This window comes from Crotalus tigris, unplaced genomic scaffold (genome assembly GCF_016545835.1).
Source record: "Crotalus tigris isolate CLP2741 ecotype Arizona unplaced genomic scaffold, ASM1654583v1 scf7180000017753.6788120, whole genome shotgun sequence".
In the NCBI taxonomy this organism is placed as follows: domain Eukaryota; kingdom Metazoa; phylum Chordata; class Lepidosauria; order Squamata; family Viperidae; genus Crotalus; species Crotalus tigris.
Window position 1 is genome coordinate 5261560 of NW_024096615.1, and position 18441 is coordinate 5280000.

The window sequence follows — 18441 nt, forward strand, 5'->3', positions numbered from 1 at the left end:
GCACGTCTCCCAAACATTTATAAAAAGAAAGAAGCAAGGATTTATACCGTTTCCAAAAGGCCAATTAAAGATTGCAATCTAGAAAAATAATACGGTAGCAGTCAAAATCTGGGCGTAACTTTTTTCAATTGTTCCTAATTGTTCTTACTTTGTTGTCTTTACATAAAGACCTATTGCTCAATTCTTTAATTATGGTTTTATTTGTAAGCTGCTTGCATTATACAGAGAGAGAGACACACACAGAGAGAGAAAACGCATGCATGCAAGAAATAAAAACTCTTAAGTCCTTTCATTCATATTCATGACTACTGTATCTACAGCAACTGTGTATATACATGCACAAGGGCAGGAAGGTTACACGGGTGGCTTGAACACATCACAAAAAAAATTGTTCATGTCTTCCATCCAACGAAATATAACACTCGAGTGTTTTGAGAACCCATTCAGTCTGAAGTCTCCTCCTCTTATTTGCCTCTCAGAATTCATGACCTTCCTTACTGCCGTCGTTCAACAAATCACCACAGCCATTATATTAGTAACACGGTTCTTAAGTGAATCTGGTCCCCCCATTTGCTTTGCTTATCAGAAGGTTGCAAAAGGGGATCACGTGATGACGGGACACTGCGACCGTCATAACTACAAGCCAATTTCCAAGCATCGGAGTACTGATCATGTGACCCGCATCAAGATGCTGCAACGGTCACTTTTTTCAGTACCGTAAACTCCAAACGGTCACTAAATGAACAGTTGTAACTTGAGGACGATCTGTAAATTTGTACATTCAGTCACAGTCACATGGTGACCTGCTTACCGCCCACCATGATTTGCAACCATAATTCCAGGCTCATATTCCAGTTGTAAGTCAAATGCTACTTCTATAGACAAATAAAATCAACATCTAGGAGTATGTAGAAACCAAGCTGTAGATCTCCTGGCTCTGTCTAACAAAATGAAATTCAACGTAGAGAAAAGTAAAGTCTTAGACTTAGGCAAGAAAAACTACATATACCGATTAGGTGAAACCTGGCTTAATAGCAGTAACTGTGAGAGGGATCTCGGAGTCCTAGTGGACAATCATTTAAATATGAGCCAGCAGTGTGCTGCAGCTGCCCAAAAAAGCCAATGCAATCCTAAACTGCATCAACAGTATATAAGCGGTATATAAGTCTCATAAATAAATAAATAAACAGAGGGATTGAATCAAGATCACGTGAGGCCCTAGTAGCACTCTATAAAGCCTTAGTAAGGCCACACCTAGAATACTGCATCCAGTTTTGGTCACCATATTATAAAAAGATGTTGAGACTCTAGAACAGTGGTTCTCAACCTTTCTAATGCCGCGACCCCATAATACAGTTCCCCATGTTGTGGTGACCCCCAACCACTTATATATCACTGGGTACCAGGGGCGTGGACAAAGAAAAGGGGAAAAAAATGGCGGACAGCCTTGTTTGGCGACCCCCGTGAAATGGTCGTTCGACCCCAAATGGGGTCCCGACCCACAGGTGGAGAACCACTGCTCTAGAAAGAGTGCAGAGAAGAGCAACAAAGGTGATCAGGGGACTGGAGGCTGAAATATAGGAAGAACGGTTGCTGGAATTGGGTCTGTCTAGTTTAATGAAGAGAAGGACCAGAGTTGACATGATAGCAGTCTTCCAATATTTGAGGGTTTTGCACAGAGAATAGGGAGACAACCTATTTTCCAAAGCACCTGAAGGCCAGACAAGGAACAATGGATGGAAACTGATCAAGGAGAGATCCAACAGTGAGAACAATCAACCAGTGGAACAGCTGGCCTTCAGAAGTTGTGGGAGCTTCATCCCTGGAAGCTTTCAAGAAGAGACTAGACAGCCACTGGTCAGAAATGGTGTAGGGTCTCCTGCTTGAGCAGGGGGTTGGACTAGATGACCTACAAGGTCCCTTCCAACTCTGTTATTCTGTAGTAATCCTGCTGCAAGGTTGACTTCTAGGATTTCCTTCTTGTCTGTTCCAACCAGCACAAATTTGGCTCCTCTTTTCCTGGCCTTAAGACTTTGTTCCATGTTTACAAAGTTAGTCTATCTTGTCTGAGAACCACAGGCTCCCAAGTCAACGCCTTGCTCCTTGCATCTTTCTCCTAACTACAGAAACTTAGAGAAGACATTTTGGTCAGGGTAACAATCACAAAGGGTCCTAAAGTGTCCGTTGGAGTTGGACAGTCGATAAATTTAAACAAATAAATAAAACTTAAAGTATTTTCTTTCCGCTTTCCGATGCATCTATACCGAGTTGCAACTAAAGGAATACACAAGCCAGTTAAAAAAAAAAGGGGGGGACCATTTCCGCCACTAATTTACTGAAGAATAATTCTGTCTTTGTTTTTTTTAAAAAAAAATTTTTAAAGGAGGTAGGAATCTGATTTATTCCTCATTACTGATATTTGGGAAATCCCACTGGAGAGGATACAGCACAAGAACCGCCTCTTTGGCATATAATAAGGCTTGTTTGTTGTTGCTGTTGTTGATTCAATCCAATCTTTGGCTTTTCAGCATTTTGGTTTATCGTTTTTTATTTTTATCCACATCCGAGGAAACATTTCAAAGCTCGCAAAAAGCCACTGGGGGTCCTCAGACCACAGCCTAAGAATTGGAGGAATGTAAATACTTACACATTACTGGCTAGAATAGCCCCTTCCCCTCCTTCTTACAAGAATCCTAAGAGGGTTTTCTCTCTCTCTCTTTGCATTCCCTTCTCAGTTGATCTCCAAGAGCCCTCCCTGTTGATATCCTTCCGACCAGAACCAATCTGTTTAATTACCTGCTGCATTCTTTTAGCCTTTAGCTAATCGCTGATTAAACCAAATTTGGAAAAGGCTTTCTTTACGGCTGCTTTTCCTGAGACCACATTTTTTATTTTTTGTTTCCCCCTCAATGGTAAAACGCTCAGACCCTGGACTGCCAAAGCTGCTGATAGAAGGACCGGGATCAAAACCCCAAGCAGTGGCCTCTCTCGGCAAGATCTGATGTCATTTAGTTTTCCACCAGCCGTTCTTTGTGACAGTAGTGGTTGGGGTTGATCTTAATGGTTGGCACACTGCTTCAAATGAATGCCTTGGTTAAAAAGGAAGAGGTGGGGCAAAAGAGGCGGAAAGACAACAATGAATAATATGACAGCGTGAGCGTAAAGCCCAGGGCTTGAAACAACACTGATTGCCATGTTAGATGACCTGTAGCAGGAGTGACAATCTCAGTGGCCCTTTGATACTTTCAATCATGCCATCCTTTGGACTGGCTTTGGGAATCGGGGTTGGGAGACACTGTGTTGTGTTGGTTCCCCTCCTTCTTCCAGAGTTGGTTCCAGTCAAGTGTTGATGGGGGGGAGGAGAGAATATCCATGTCCCCCTGCTTTGTGGGTGATCCAGGGCTTAGTTGGTTCTCTTCTGCTACTCAACAGTCTGGTGGGTAAGATAATGCAATGTTTTGGGGTGCAGTCTCATCAACACGTGGATGATACCCAGCTTTAAATCTCCACCCTGGGTTGCCTGAGCAATGCCATGGATGTCCTGTCTCAGGGCCTGGAGGCTGTAAGGGTCTGGATGGGGGACAATGGGCTTGGATTCAGCCCAAGCAAGACAGACAGACAGACAGACAGACAGACAGACAGACAGACAGATAGATAGATAGATAGACAGACAGATAGATAAAATAGTTTATATAATTGATAATGGGACACTGGACCAGTTTCTTTGCTTCTCATTAATCTAGGAAGAGATTTGAACATCTCATAAATCTGTAAAAATACATGAGTTCTGTTCTGTTTCAGTCAATCCTTCCCAAATTAAGATGGCAACAGGTTATAAAGGAACAATTCAGTGAAAAGGGGCGTTGTCTTACCTGAACGCCTTTTCTCAGCAGGATGATGTAGAGTCCAAATGGATGGGTTCTATGACGGCCTTCCTGCCTGGCAGACTGGGTAAAAACTTCGGCCACACCCCTTCCTTTGGGCGTGACCCCAGTTTTGACTTAGGCGAGAAACTTTGTTGGAATTAACCTTGCAGCTCTTTATTATATCTTTATTATATCCCTGCCTAGACCTATCCTCTGGGTGGGCTTGGACTCTACATCATCCTGCTGAGAAAAGGCGTTCAGGTAAGACAACGCCCCTTCTCCAGCAGGATGACTGTAGAGTCCAAATGGATGGGACATACCAAAGCCCTCATGTCCCCCTGGGAGGGAATGTCTAGGCTACCGAACTCTGAGCAGATACGACCTGTTGAAGAACTCTTCTGCCAAAAGCCGCGTCTGCTGCTGCTAGGGAGTCTAAACGGTAATGTCGAATGAAAACCGAAGGTGAGGACCAGGTTGCGGCCCTGCAAATCTCCTCCACCGGAGCTTGCGTTAGCCACGCCGCAGATGTGGCTGCGCTCCGAGTTGAGTGGGCAGTCACCTGATTGGGTGCTGGCAAATCCTGTGAGACGTAGGCCTGCGCTATGCAGGCTCTGATCCACCTGCCTATGGTGGAAGAAGATACCTTCTTTCCCATAGTTGATGGTTGAAAGGACACAAATAATGCTTCAGTCTTTCGGAAAGCCGAGGTGCGTTTCACGTAGAAACACAGTGCTCTCCGTACGTCTAGCTTGTGCCATCTGTGTTCTAGCTTATGTTTGGGTCTTGGACAGAAATCAGGAAGCGTAAGTTCCTGAGATCTGTGAAAGGTGCTATTTACCTTCGGGATGAAGGTCGGGTCTGGTCTAAGAACGACCCTGTCTTTGAAAAAGGTACACAGATCCTTCCTTACTGACAGTGCTGCTAGTTCTGAAATTCTCCTTGCCGAAGTAATTGCCACAAGGAAAGCTACCTTCAGTGATAGGTGATGGAGTGAGCATGTTTCAAGAGGTTCGAAGGGTGCAGATGTCAAGGCTAGAAGGACCCTAGGCAGGTTCCAGGACGGGTACCTGTGTATGACTGGGGGCTTTGTGTTAGACGCCCCTTTTAAAAAGGCATTAATCGCTGGATGTTGTGCTAGGGAAGTTAAGTTGTCGCAGGAGAGTACGGTTGAGAGGGCCGATATCTGTCTGCGGATGGTATTGACTGATAGGCCCCTATTAAGACCCTCCAATAGGTAGTCTAGGATATTGGGGATAGATACTGCGGTCGGGTCTAGGTGAAGCGAAGCGCACCACCTACAGAATCCCTTCCATGTAGCGTCGTAGATCCTATTGGTGGACGCCCTTCGTGATGCCTGTATGATCGATATCACCCCTGCAGAATAAGATTGTTTAGTTAAGCTTTGCCGCTCAAATGCCAAGCGGCTAGTTGTAGCCACTGGGGATCTGGGTGTACAAGCTTGCCCTGACTGAGTTTTACCCTGTCCGGGGGAATCCTCCACGGAGGTGATATCGAAAGGTCCACGAGGTCGGCAAACCACGGGCGCCGTGGCCAGTGAGGGGCAATGCAGACCATTTCTGCGCCCTCCAGGATCATCTTGCGTATGGTTGCCGGTATTAGTGGCAGCGGTGGGAAGGCGTACAGGAGTTGCGCCGGCCACCGGCACCTGAGAGCATCCGTTCCCTCCGATCCCGGGGACGGGAATCTGGAGAAGAACCTGGGGAGTTGTGTATTCTTGTGGTTGGCAAATAGATCTAGGTGCGGTTGTCCGAACCTCCGGGAGATCTCCTCGAAGAGAGCCGGGTCCAGACGCCATTCCGACTGGTCCACCTTGGCTCTGCTCAGGGAGTCTGCCTGGGTGTTTGTCTCCCCTGAGATGTGTTCCGCTCTGATGGAACTCACATTGGCTTCTGCCCACCGAGCCAGAGCCAATGCTTCTTTCATTAGTTCCACTGATCTCGTTCCTCCCTCCTTGTTTACATGTGCCTTGGCTGCTACATTGTCTGTAAGCACGAGGACGTGTCTCCTCGTTACTAGGTGTGAGAAATGACGGAGGGCCAGGTGTATGGCCCGGAGCTCTAGCCAGTTGATGCTGTGTGACAGGTCCTTCTGACCCCACTGGCCCTGTGCTATCTGGGTCCCCAGATGGGCTCCCCATCCGAACAGGCTCGCATCTGTCGTGAGCGTGACCCTGTTCGGTTCCCTGAATATGCTCCCCTTGAGTGTCATGGGGGATAGCCACCATTTTAGTGATTTCATCACCTGTGCTGGTACCAGCACACTCCTGTTGGAGGTGCTGAGGTTCCTCCTCTGGTAGGGTAGGAGGAACCACTGCAACTCCCTCGAGTGGAGCCTTGCCCATGGGATGATGCCCATGCAAGATATCATCTTTCCCAGGAGCTTCGAGAGTTGTAGCAAGGGCACTCTCCTGATCTCTTGAATTTGGTGGATTAGCTTGGATATGTTGATCAGTCGCTCCTGGGAAAGGAATACCCTGCACTGTGACGTGTCTATCACCGCGCCCAGGTGTTGCAGTCTCCTTGAGGGAATGAGGTGGCTCTTGTTTAGATTGACCGAGAATCCGTGCCCCTGTAGGGTTCGGATTGTGGTCCTGAGGTCTGTCCTTGCTTGTTCCCGAGATCTGGACTGAATCAAGATGTCGTCCAGATAAAACTGGACGCGAACCGGAATCAACCTGAGATGGGCCGCTAGTACAGCTAAGATCTTTGTGAATACCCTTGGTGCTGACGACAGTCCGAAGGGTAATGCCCTGTATTGGTAATGTCGCCCCGCGTAGGTAAATCTGAGGAATTTCCGGTAGCTGGAGTGGATGGGGATGTGTAGGTACGCCTCTGTGAGGTCTATTGAGGATAGTAGATCGTCTTCCCTGACGCTGGCTAGTATGGACTTTAAGGAGTGCATCTTGAACCTCCTGTACTTTATGAAATAGTTCAGGCCCTTCAGGTCCAAGATTGCTCTCCACCCTCCTGATGTCTTTGGGATAACGAAGAGGATAGAATAAAATCCTCTTCCTTCCTCTTCCTTTGGTACCTTCTCTATTGCTTGAATTGACAGGAGGTGATCTATGGCCGAAGTTATCAGCCTTGTCTTGTGTGCTCTTCTGGAGATGGGACATCTGATGAACCGGTTTGGAGGGGGAGAACAGAAGTCTAAGGTCAGGCCATGCCTGATCGTTTCCAGGACCCAGGCGTCGGTAGTGGTCTGTTCCCAGACCTCGGTGAAATTTCCTAACCGACCCCCGATGGGTGTATCCTGTTTGGCGTCACTTGGTACGCTTAAAGGATCTGCCTCCCGCTCCTCTATATGGGCGTCTGGACTGGAACTGGCCCCTGGCTCCCGGGCTTTGGCGATCCTGGGTTCGATCCTGTCTCGGGTAGAAGGATCGTGAGCCTCTGGGCCAGTCCCAGGATTGCCCTGATCGAAAGGGCTGCCTCCATTCCCAGGGGCTTCCTGGGCGGGAGCCCTGCCTCCGGAAGTCCTGACTGCCTCTCCTGTCTAACTTCTTTGATGGATGTACTAGGATTTTTTTCTTGTCTCTGCCTTCGCTGACATGTGGATCCAGAATGGAACCAAATAGGGCCTCTCCACTGTATTTGGACGTCGAGAGACGCCATTTGGACCTCAGGTCTGTCTTCCAGTTTTTGAGCCACAGTAGCCTACGCGAGGCCACTGTGGCCGCAATGGATCTTGCCGCATACTTTGTTGCGTACAGTGAAGCGTCAGACATGAACTGAGAGGCCGCGAGGAGTTTGGCCAATGTCTGGTGTACTCTGACCTGGTCTGGAGGCACCGTGCCCTGCAGTTCCCTCAGCCACATGATGCAGGCCCTCGCGAAGAATGATGATGAGGTGGCTGCTCTGGCCGCCCAGGCTGCAGCCATGTGGGAACGCCGGAAGGAGTGTTCAAATTTCTTCTCCTCAGGTTTCAAGACCTCCGCCATGTCTCCTGGAATCGCGGAGGTAGAGAATAATGAGATCAAGGGGTTATCTACAGTGGGAACCTCTAACATGTTAGAGAAGGAGGGAGATAGGTTGAAAAGCTTTCTTTCCGCGCTGTTAGGAGCCGGTGGGCTTGCAAGTGAGGACCATTGTTCCTCCAGCGTGGTCATGAAGACCTCCGCACATGGAATGTACTTGTCCTGTGGGACCTTTTTGGCAAACAGAGGGTTGGCCTCCTTGCTAGTCGATGGCCTCTCATCCTGTACTGATGTTAGGCTGACTGTGGAAACTGCCTTAATCAGGAGTGATTTTAGGAGCGCTGGGTTAAAGAGGCCAGAGCTCGTCTCCTGCTCAGGTGCGGTTTCCTCGTCCTCCGATAGGGGCATGTCTGACATGTCAAGATCTACTGAGTCACCCTCTCCTAGTTGAGAGGAAGATTCAGAGATGTTGGTAGGGGGTGGCCTAGCTCGTCCCTTACGGGGTGTGTGAAAGGCCACTTGCCCTTTGGAGGCCATGAATTGGGAGAATGCATCCTGCATGAATGCCTGAAATCGTGCCGACCATATGTTCTCCTGCGCTTTGTCGCTGGGGTGAGGCGCTGGAGTGTGGTCGGGTGAGGGAGAAGAAGCTGGTGAGGAGGGATTGGAGGAATCTAACTGTTCAGTTTCCCCAGGAGGAGACCAAGTCTTGAGCACTTCCTCGGCAGTAGGTTCTGTGCTGGTCGCCACTGGGACAGGGGAAACCAAATTTGTCCCATTGGCATTGGATCTCTGTGCCCTGCTAATTTGTCTTTCTAAAGCCAAATGTCTCCTCAGAGCCTCTCGCTCAGCCGTTTTAGACTGTCCCTTCTGAGTAAGGTGCTTTGTTTTAGCTTTCTTCTTCCCCCCCACCTCTGATTCAGAGGATCTGCGTTTTCGCTGCTGTTGTGGGGGGGACAATTGAGGGACCTGTGTGACTGAATACGAGACATTGTCTGCCATTGTGCCAGACACCCCGAGTAGGAAATGCCTGGGATGGGGGAATGAGGTACGCAGATCAGAGGCAGATGCTTGGGACTGTGCCCTCCTCTGCCTATACAAACAATGGCCGGACAGACAGGATTCTTTGGACCGAAGATCCTGCAAGGCAGTGACTAAAGGCCACTATGGGAACAGTTAGGGAAGAATGTTCCTCCTCACCTCCTCACCTAGTCCAGACAAGGTGCAGTTCATATGTCTCTCTCTCTCCCCCAGTCTGTGGCTGTGGCAACAGACCACGATAGGAAACGGTTATTTTACTTTCCCTCTTCCTTCCTCTGTCTCAGTTTCCTTGGGTAACCTCAGATCCTTGCAAGGGAAAAAGCCCTTTGTTTGCCGGAAAATGGAGTCCGGGTGAAGGCCCCGCCCCCAAGGGGAAACGGCGGGAAGATCAAGTTCCAAAATGGTGAATGGGGAAGAAGCCACGCCTCCCAATGGAAGCCCGGGAATCCACGAGGTTCAAGAGTAATGGCGGATCCTGATTTTTGCAATCAGGAAGACTCCTCTAGTCATGAGGGGCTGCGCCTTTCCTCTGGGTATAGGGGAATTCAGCGCCGGCTTTGCTCTTGCCGCGCTGTTTATCGCGCCGCTCAGCTGATCGCAGCCGAGCGGCGACCTGGTTTGCCGCTTCCCGCGCGGCTCAGCTGTTTCGCGCCGTGGCGCTCAGCTCCCTCGGCCAGGCTGCTCAGCTGTTGGGAGGGCCCGGAGGGCTACGCGCAACCCGGTGAAAACCCCCCCCCGCGCCGAACAGCTGCCCGGCGGGCCGGAAGAAAGCGAGCGATCCGGCCCGTTCCGAGCCTCCCCGGCTAGCCCCACTCACGAGTCCGCCGATCCTGTTCTAATCGCTGCCGGGAAGTTTCTCTTGTCAAGGGAAGAAGAGGGGATTCCTTTTTTTTTTTTTTTTTTGAGTTTAAATTCGTTTGTTTCTGAGAGCTGCCTCTCGCACTTGTACCAGGCTTCGAGACTGAGTCAAAACTGGGGTCACGCCCAAAGGAAGGGGTGTGGCCGAAGTTTTTACCCAGTCTGCCAGGCAGGAAGGCCGTCATAGAACCCATCCATTTGGACTCTACAGTCATCCTGCTGGAGAATAAATATTTAACCTGGTTAATTCTCAGGCTGTAGAAGCATGTCAGAACTGATGTTCAGGTATTATAAAACAACCAAAGTAGAAGGCTGTTTACTTAGCTCTTATAAAATTGCTGTGCATTGCTGAATCAAGATTTGTGTCTGTGTTTTCTCTAGCAATGCTATTTCTAGAATTAGCCAATTAAAAATTCAACTCTTGAATGATGTAGCTAGATTTCCTGGAGCAATATATTAAAAACACAGTTAATTCACTATAGAAAAGTAATTGTCAGATGGATGGATGGATGGATGGATGGATGGATGGATGGATGGATGGATGGATAGATAGATACTCCCTGACTGGATAAATTTAAATAGATTGCTTAAGTAACAACTGGGTACCTATTCAAGGACTAAGCCAGATTCTCTCATCTTAAAAGTAAAGTTTATCCAGAAAAAAGCAGAAACCCTGAACTTTTTATTACTGAAAAAGAAGTTGCAAAAATGATCCCAAAATGTATATTAATTCTATGTATTATTCTATCAATCCTCAATGACCTTTAAGGTAAGGTAAGATAACCTTCAGATTGTCACTTTTTTTCACTTAATTTCATTGTGAGTTACACAGTGATAATAAAGATACTCTATTCTATTTTTTCTGTGAACACATGGCACATATTAAAAAAATGAAATTCTGATTCTGATATATAAATTCTGATACACACACACACACACACACACATCCATACATGCACACACAGAAAGACATATACATATAACAGACCATTTAGAGTCTTGACAGTTAACAAGGTTGATACTATAGGGGTTTTAAGGAAAAACTCACAAAAAAGAACATCACAAAATTTACAAAATCAGATTTCCCCGACACACCAGAGAGAAGCAAAAGGAAAAACAGGAAACACCAAGGATGGATTAAGCAAGCGGAGGTGAGATTTCCATTGAGTTGGAATTTGGGGCCACTGAACTAAACATGATTTTATTCCGAGCAGACAGATGTAGGCTACTTGAAATTCTTGGCAATAACTTTGTGCAAAAAAAGGTGGGGTTTTGGATTTTGATCGGAAGGAGCCGAGAGGTGTGGATCCACGTGAACGCTCATATAGAAATTGGAAAACACATTCAAGCCACCATTAATTTGCAAATTAAACAAAGCAGATGCTTCACCCCAGGAAAAAAAATAATAACTCTTGGAAACAGATTGTAACTCCCATGTGAAAACTACTTTTAAAAGGGAAAAAAAAAAGCCTATTCAAGTTAATCCTCCAGCAACGAAATTATTTATATGACTTCTGAAATTGGAGTCTAAGAATGATGACCAACTAAATAAGTCTACTGGAAAGCTGGTTGGATTCCCACATGGTACATGGGTTCTTCTCACAGGTTGGGAGAGACAGAGGTGAATCCCCTCCAGCCTTAATCAAATTGCCACAAACTGGGCAGCCCAATCCCCAGCTGAAATTTCAGCTTAGGTAAAATGTCTTCAGATAAATGGACTGAATAGGAAAAATCTCCTGCAGTTTTCTCAGCAAGGTTTTTCAGACGTGGTCTGCCATTGCCTGCTTCCTGGGATGGAGAGAGAAGGATCGTCTCAAGGTCACCCAACTGGCTTTGGGCTTCAGACGGGGCTAGAACTCACAGATCTCCTGGTTTTTAGCCTGATGCCTTAACCACCCCACCAAATGGGCCATTTATCCTGCCCAAGCCTTGATGGGGTCCTGAGCTCTTTGGAAAATGAGTTATATTGAGTCATCCTTGAAAGAAGTACAGCCGGGGGGGAGGCATTTCATGAGGGTGGGTATGTGCGTAATTTATTTTATCTATTTATAATTTTTTTGGGTCATGTTTATGCAGAGTATGTTAGAGGAGGTTATCCTCTGAGAGCTGTATGCAACGAAATCTCATTTTAATATATTAATGTACATTTAAAGTGACAATAAAGTCATTATTCTACTCTACTTTACCCTACTCCACACAACTCCACTCCATTCCTTATTCTATTCTATTCTATTCTATTCTATTCTATTCTATTCTATTCTATTCTATTCTATTCTATTCCATTCCATTCATTCCTATTTCTATTCTATTTCTATTCTATTCTATTCTATTCTATTCTATTCTATTCTATTCTATTCTATTCTATTCTATTCTATTCTATTCCATTCCATTCCACTCCACTCTACTCTACTCCACTCCATTCCAATTCTATATTCTATTCTATATTCTATATTCTATTCATTAACCTTGGTCAAGCTTGGAATTTAAATAGGGTAGAAAATGGTTAGCACTGGATGGGAATCACTCAAGAATATCAGGGGCTGTGGGCACAATTGCCGAAAAAGGTAGCATGGTTTCCTGGTGTTTTGACCAACATACACAAACACAGAGCATGAGCCCTATGGTAGGCTTAATGTAATTGAACAAATAATGTTCTTTAAATAACGGAAAGTGAAGAATCTCCTGCCTGTCTTATGTAGGTGACATTATTTTCTCCTTTTTGACTAAATGTCCCATCCTCCCTCAAGCCTTATCAAGACTGGAGGCTCCTGCGTTGTGAGTTTGCCGAGAAACTTTGAGACTCCTGGAATTTCAGAACCCAGGAGAATAAGTTTTTCAGGGCTGGGAGGCCAACATGTTAATAATCGGAAGAGATCCTTTTTCTACAGGGAGAGAAAGAGACGGACATAAACACACAAATGTTTTCAGTTGAAGGGAAATTATGCCCCTTGCTAAGTTGTGACACCTTCAAGTTTCACTAAATCTTTGTGGTTTAGGGGAAGGAGAGACATCTCTGATTCTGAATATTCACATTGTTAGTTATACTATCTTAAGGCTCAAACATGGACATGAAAGTTTCTGAATGACAGAACTGATGAAAGGAGGGACGGAGGAAGGAAATGAGATGAGAGGGTGGGAGGAAGGAAGGAAGCAAAGAGGAAGGAAGGAGGGAAAGAAGGAAGGAAAGAGGAAGGAGGGAGGGAGTTAAGGAGGGAGGGAGGGAAGGAGGGAGGGAGGGAGGAAGGAAGGAAAGGGGAAGGAAGTGAGGAAATGAGGGGAGGGAGGGAAAGAGGGAGGAAGTGAGATGAGAGGGTGGAAAGAAGGAAGGAGGGAAGGAAGGAGGAAGGAAGGAAAGAAGAAAGGAAAGAGGAAGGAAGGAGGGAAGGAAGGAAGGAAAGATGGAAGGAAAGAGGAAGGAAGGAGGGAAGGAGGAAGGAAGGAAAGGGGAAGGGAGGAGGGAGATGGGAGGGAGGGAGGAAGGGAAGGAGGGAAGGAGGAAAGAAGGAAAGGGGAAGGAAGGGAGGAAATGAGGTGAGGGAGGAAGGGAGGAAGTGAGATGAGAGGGTGGGAGGAAGTGAGATGAGAGGGAGGGAGGAAGGAAGGAAGGAAAGAAAGAAGGAAAGAGGAAGGAAGGAGGGAGAGAAGGAGGAAGGAAGGAAAGGGGAAGGAAGGGAGATGGGAGGGAGAGAGGAAGGAAGGAAGGCAGTTGAGATGGGAGGGAGGGAGGGAAGAAGGAAGTCATCTATTTCCAAAGCCTTCCTGAAATCCAGAACATCGTCCACTCTTAACTTTGCTATCGTTTCAGAAATGTCACCTTAACTTTTTTGACCCACCTCCTTCTTTTCACTTCCCCCTAAGTCAACATGCCGCTGCCTGCTTAGCACTGGAGTTAATCCACCCTGGGCAACGGAGACCCAATTACAATGAACCCTCCTCCCTAATAAATTAAGTAATATATTTGTCCCTTACTGCAGCAAAGGTCAGGATACATTTCTTAGCCCACAAACTACCAACATCCACTTATAATGCAGGGGGGGGTCTCCCTTCCTTGCCGGAGTTAGCAAACTCAATATCTGATCTGTTCCTTTAGCCTTCAGTTAACCTTGTAACAATGCCAATGACCTGAAAGGAGTCTAGCTAGCTATTCATTGATTTAGTAGAAGTCAGGGTTTGTGTTTTGCTTTTTCTTTTTTTTTTTTTTGCTCCAGAATGCATTATCGGCTGGGCTCAGCATTTTTAAAAGGTCTGTATAAAAGGAATCAGATAAAAATCAGAGGTGGCGGAGGAAAGTGGGAATAAAGCAGAGCATTTGATTTCTCTCCGTGGCTACAAACTGACATTAAATCAAAGTTGAGTTTATGCCCTACCTACAAAAGGAAGAGACAGAGCACCTACGTATAATATCTGCACGATGTGTAATGCGCAAGTACGAACAAGGTACTTGCCCCTCTCCCAGCTTGGTGACATAATAAATGTACAGAAAGATGTCTTGTCCTCGATTTAACGACTGGAAGGAGACCTGTCCATCTGGCGGGAAGTCACGACGCTTTTATGCCTTGTTTTTGAGGTGGGGGTTAAGCTAACACTGCCGTCGTTAGTTCAAGCGATGGTTCATTGTGGCCGTGGTTTTGACAAAAAGGGGAATAAATGCTGATTTCTTTTTTCCAGCAAACGTGTCATAAAACGCAATCATGGGACTGTGGGGCATTGCTAACGACAAGAAATGGGATCTTCTTGTCAAGCGCAAGAGGTCTCGTCCTGACCACTGTTCTCCCCCCCCCCAATTCTCAGAATTTCGAATTCAAGTTATAAGTAACTCCCAGATGGGTCTGTCGTAACCTTGAACGGTCAGTTCACAAAGATCTAAAAATACTATAAAATACAGGGGGTCTTCAACGTACGTCTGCAATTGAGCCCAAAGTTTCTCTCGCTAAGCAAGACCATGGAGTTTTGCCCCGTTTTACAACCTTGCTGAAAAATGCTCGTCAGTCACTTTTTTTCCGAGCCGTTGTAACATTGAACAGTCTCTAAAGCAGTGGTTCTCAACCTTTCTAATGCCGTGACCCCATAATACAGTTCCTCATGTTGTGGTGACCCCCAACCACTTATACATCACAGGGTGCCAGGGGCGTGGCCAAAGAAAAGGGGAAAAAATGGCAGACAGCCTTGTTTGGCGCCCCCCGTGAAATGGTTGTTCGACCCCAAATGGGGTCCCGACCCACAGGTTGAGAACCACTGCTCTAAAGGAATGTTTGTAAATTGAGGACTACATGCCATCAGAAACATCACTAAGGAAGACTGAATTCATATTGGCAGCCAACGAAGGTCTCCGAAAACTAGAGAGATGCAGTTTCTCAATAATAGTCCTAGCAGCAACTTAGAAGGTTATTTATTTTTATTTTTATTTTATTTTTGAATTAGCTGCAGCTTCTACAGAGCCTTTAAGGGCACGAAGGAAGGGACTCTTAATCATCTCATCCAGAAGCCAAAGGCACCGCCAGATGGCCAAATTAAGGTTCATTCCTCTGGCGGAACAGATCTAATTTGTACTGTCCCAATGGCAAATAATAAGACAGACAATCCGTGCCCTGTTCAGAGCTTCAATGATGGACAAACTGTAATGGTGACTGTTTCCCCACCCACCATATTCTGTGAAAAGAACTAGAAGTTGCTCTCGTTGACGTGTGGTAGGGTGGGATGATGGAAAGGTGGGCCGATGAAGGAGATACAGAATTTCTCCTTCTTACATACTGCGGCCTGGTGCTGGTCCACAGACTGGGGATTGGCGGCCCCTGGTCTGTAGCACGACGCTGGGTGCAATCAAAGCAGGTGCGTTTTTCATACGGTGATAATACAGTTTGGGATTTGTGCCAAAGATGCTTTTTCAGGAGGCCACTGGACTTCTTTGTTTTTCTTTGAAGACGCTTCGCTGCTCATCCCGGAAGCTTCTTCAGCTCTGACTGGAGGGTGGGGAATTTCCCTCCAGCCAGAGCTGAAGAAGCTTCTGGGATGAGAAGCGACATGTCTTCAAGCAAGAAGGTCCAGTTGCCTCCTGAAAAAAATGGATGACTGAGATTCTCCTAAGACATTTGTGCCCGTGGTGCATTTTCTCAGGTACAATTTGTACAGCTTTGAGGAAGCCTTAACTCTGCCCAGCTCCGACAACCACGTCTCTCTCCCCATCGTGTTTCTGCCTGGCTTTGTTTACCACTGGAAAATGCCACCCACCCATTTCCCCATATAAACACAGTAGGTGGCATTTAGCAGCACAGACATCCAGCAAATGTTTGTCCTATGCTCAGCTGGAGCCTGGATGCATTTGGTGTTTCCTGGCTCTTCAAGAGAATCTCCTTCCCTGCACGAAGCCCTTTAAAAACTCCCTATTTAGAAGAAGAGGGAAAGAAGTAAGTTGGTCTGAGGTGGGATGTGGTTTGGGGGGAAACGGGCGGGCAAGACCGAATGTGGTGTGTATCAATTTGTTTTATTTTTTATCTGAAGTATTTGTAAGATTGTTATGTATTGTAAAATTGAAAATAAATTTTTTTACAAAAAATAAAATAAAAATAAAAACTCCCCATTTGTTGGCTTTGGAGAGGGGTGCTGGGCAGGGGTGGGGTTCAAATAGGTCAGTGTTTCCCAAACTTGACCATTTTAAGGCATGTGGACTTCAACTCCCAGAATTCCATAGCTGTGGAATTCTGGGAGTTGAAGTCCTCATGCCTTAAAATGGTCAAGTTTGGGAAACACTGAAATAGGTGAAGAACTGGTTCTCTGTGGGAATGCCGCTTCCGGAAGTCCATTTTGAGCCTGGGCAACAAAAAAATTATCTGCCAAAGTGGTATGAACTGGGTGAATCCCACCACTGGTGCTGGGGCTGGCAATCACACAGATACACACACACAAAAACACACACACACACACACAAATCACCCTTTTCTGTAAGTTGAGGACTATCTGCATGTAAAGAATTGTCTCCCTTTTGTTCAAGGATGAGTCAAGAGTCAAGTAAGGCATGTTATGATTTTTTTTGACATGCCCAGCCCCAAACGTTTGCCATCTCTGGTCCAGGTGCTTCTATCAGTGACCCCAAACCCAACACCTCCTTTCTCTGATTAAATTCATTACCCTTCCTACTCCTCAAAGATTCACCTTTGAGGCTTCTTTTTCTTGAGGAGAAATCTTTGGTTTTTCAAGGGAAAGAGAACCAGGGATAATTATAATGAACGGAGCAAATGTTTACACGTGGAGAGGATGGTCCACGTTGGCAAACAAAGCGGGCGCTCAAAATAGCTTTAGCCAGGATGGATTCGGAGACTGGATGATTGCAAAGAAGCCTTTGGAAGGGTAGATTTCTCTCCAGCTCCTCCTGGGGTTGCATTTATCAGAGCCCAGTGAGGGAAGGTGATGTGATCTAGATTGACAAGCTTTCCATGTTTATAACATATTTTTTTGTTGTTGTTGTTCGGGCTCTGCATCTATTTATTTATTTATTTTTTTGAGACACCAGCCCTTTTAGAAAGAGCTTTTCCCCCCCCCCTTCTGGAAATACGTTCCATTTTCTTTTACAAAGGGTGGCTTGGTTAGTCATCAAAAGTGTTAGCACAAGTGCAAGTGGAATCCAGATTTCCTTTTCTCTCTCCTGGTGTGTTTCATAGCAGAGGGCATGACCCTCTCCAAAGGCAGACAGGGGAAAATGCAGGGTTCCCCCCCCCCCTTGTATTGTGTCTGAGGCTGGAGATGGACGGACAGAGAAGGATCCAAATCGAGTTTTCATCTTTGTTCTCTGCACAGAGTTGGAATGGAATGGAACGGAACAGAACAGAACAGAATAGAATAGGGAAAGAATGGAATGGAATGGAATGGAAAGAAATAGAATAGAATAGAATAGAATAGAATAGAATAGAATAGAATAGAATAGAATAGGGAAAGAATGGAATGGAATGGAATGGAATAGAATAGGAATAGTTGGAAGGGACCTTGGAGGTCTTCTAGTCCAGCCCCCTGCTCAAGCAGGAGGACCTATAGTAGGGTTTCCTCCCTCAGCTGGGGGGTGGACTAGAAGACCTCCAAGGTCCCTTCCAACTCTATATTATTATTATTATTATTATTATTATTATTATTATTATTATTATTATTAATCATTGCACAGTCAGCCAGATGTTCAGACTGGATTTTTGTCTACCTATCGAGTCCTTACCCAGGACCTGGGATAGGCAGATGTGCATGTCTGATGGTATTACAGATCTCGTTGCAGGATGGAAGCAGTTCCTAGTAAGGCCACCTTTTGCAACTGAATTTGTCAATGCCAGTGATGGTGTTCAAGTGTTGCCCCAGTTGTTTTGGGATTGCACCCAAGGCACCTATTATTATTGCTGCTGCTGCTGCTGCTCCTACTACTATTACTACTACTACTACTACTACTACTACTACTACTACTACTACTACTACTTATTATTATTATTATTATTATTATTAGCTTAGGCACAAAGCTGGCTAGGTGACCTTAGGCCAGTCATTCTCTCTCAACCCTAGGAAGCAGGCAATGGCAAACCACTTCCGAAATCTTGTGCAGGGACTTGTGCAGGCAGTTGCCAAGAGTTACCCCCCCCCCCAAAAAAACCCTCAAGACTCAAGGGCATCAAATATGTTCATAGCTTCTGAAGTGTGAGCGTCAGGCGTATGTATTATGAAAAGCCACCTGACGTGAACTCCAGCCAGCAATGTTGACGGGAGATATTA

General features: G+C 46.1%; 1 protein-coding gene across 8 annotated transcripts in view; it reads right to left on the bottom strand.

Annotated features, from left to right (window-relative positions):
• Positions 1–18441, bottom strand: part of ZMIZ1 (zinc finger MIZ-type containing 1) — a 328745-nt gene that overhangs the window by 144575 nt on the left and 165729 nt on the right. The gene's annotated exons all lie outside the window — the stretch shown is intronic.